The sequence below is a fragment of the Oratosquilla oratoria genome, chromosome 27 (genome assembly GCF_046742065.1).
Source record: "Oratosquilla oratoria isolate Oo_2021 chromosome 27, ASM4674206v1, whole genome shotgun sequence".
NCBI lineage: Eukaryota > Metazoa > Arthropoda > Malacostraca > Stomatopoda > Squillidae > Oratosquilla > Oratosquilla oratoria.
The window spans coordinates 25,662,019-25,664,518 of NC_134803.1; positions in this window are offsets into that span (position 1 = coordinate 25,662,019).

Genomic DNA, 2,500 nt, shown 5'->3' on the forward strand with positions numbered 1-2,500 from the left:
TAACTGAAGGCGGAGAAAATATACGAGGAATAATGGAAGAATTTTACTGCCTTAACGTTTCGACCCTTAGGGTCTTGATCACAAAGCATAACACAAAAGTATAACATGGACATTTTATAAACATACATGTCACCTCACAGGATGCCTGGGAAAGGTCGTCGTGCACGGAACATTTGTCTGTTTGTTTTCATCCACTATCAATAAACTTGTTGCTCTTGCCAAGCATATAAAACCATCTCTATGGTTGATGTTATTATTAGTATTTTTATTCAGGACACAATATTAGAACTAAAACAGGTATAATAATTGGCTTCTTCCTCAGGGCTTTTCGCATCTGTAGTGAAGAATTCTTAGAAGACAAACTAGATCACATTACAAAAACTTTCAGCAAATTAAAATATCCCAAAGGTCTCCTACTTAAACTAAAAAAGAAAGCTAAGGAAATAAATATGAAGAGTAAAGATAAAAATATTTGCAACAAAGAAACACGATATATCACAGTCCCAAATTCCAGCATTAATTCAACTCTAGACAACGTCCTCTTAAAAGCAGGTATAAAGATAGCAAGAACATCAAGTAGCAAAGTGAAATGAAAATGAAATGAAAATAGTATTGTCTATAAAATACCTTGTAAAAAATTGCCCATCCTCATATTTTGGGGAAACAGGTCGTGGATTAGAAAAAAGATTATATGAACACAAAAATGATGTAAGAACCCACAGGCTTTCTAATTCTATAGTAAGACACATAGATACACATGACCACCTTTCGAACTGGAACATACAATGATAATAAATAAAGGTTCAACAAAGAAATTAAGAAAAACAATAGAAGCAGCCTATATTAATACTAATAATAACATCAACCATAGAGATGGTTTTATATGCTTGGCAAGAGCAACAAGTTTATTGATAGTGGATGAAAACAAACGGACAAATGTTCCGTGCACGACGACCTTTCCCAGGCACCCTGTGAGGTGACATGTATGTGTATAAAATGTCCATGTTATACTTTTGTGTTATGCTTTGTGATCAAGACCCTAAGGGTCGAAACGTTAAGGCAGTAAAATTCTTCCATTATTCCTCGTATATTTTCTCCGCCTTCAGTTATATATATATATATATATATATGTATATATATATATATATATATATATATATATATATATATATATATGTATATATATTTATATATAAATATATATATATATGTGTGTGTGTGTGTATTTATATATATATATATATATATATATATATATATATATACAAGCGCCCGGACCTGGCTTCGCCAGGTGTGCTTGGCCTATATATATATATATATATATATATATATATGTCTACATATACATATATATATATATATATATTATATATATATATATATATATACTGTATATATATACATATATATAGACAGATATATACATACATATATACTATATATATATATATATGTATATGCAACAGAAATCACTTGAACGCGTGATTCTAGTATACCCGAAAAACCACTTTCGTCTACTCAGACATTTTCAAGGTACAAGTACAAAAAGAGACATGTATATATAATCAGAGGGTAGGGTAGATCTCTTCCCGTAACATATGGACTCAAAGTCCCGAGAGTTTGGTTTACAATTTTCTTAATAATAGAATAATCCAATTTGTACAGTCCATGACTCAGATTTAAATTATCAACAAATGTATCCTTGATCAGATTGGAATCTATGATATTTCTATTCAAATGAGAATTACTCGTAACAATTACTTTAGCTTCACCCTAATTAATACAATTGTATTAACTGGGGTGAAGCCAAAGTAATTGTGACCAACCTTTCAGACAGACAGGTATCTAAAAACGAGAAATTGGTACTATATATGGAACTAAAATTTGATATCGGAGGAAAAGGCCAAGACTAAGAAAAGTGTGAATAATAATTATAAATGGTCTAAGAACGAAGTCGATAAAGGCTTCACCCAAGGAGTATTAGCATGTTACCAAGCCTTAGCCTCTTATAATCTTTTTGTTATTCCCAAAGGATTTAGAGAAGTCCTTCAAACTTTGAGTAAAGATGATAACATTGTAATCACTCACGCCGACAAAGGCAGCGGAGTAGTTATTTTAGATAAAGTTGACTATCTGGACAAAATGTCCGATATTTTCAATGATGAGTCAACTTACGAAAGACAACGGCCGGCAGCGCAGATAACCATAAAAATTTAACACAGAAGCGAGAAGAATCCTACGCAAATCAACCAGGGGGAAAAAGTTATTAGGATTACTAGAAGAAGCTCCAAACCCCCCTAATGAGAGGTCTACCTAAAGTACATAAGATAAATGTCCCCATGAGACCCATAACTTCAGGAATTGGAAGCGCTCCTCATAGATTAGTAAAATGTCTAACAAAACCCCTATCCAACACCATCGGTTCCATCAGCGAGGCCCATTTAAGAAATTTCTCCGGCCTGATCCGTAGACTTGAAAATCTAAATGTCAGTGATAAAAA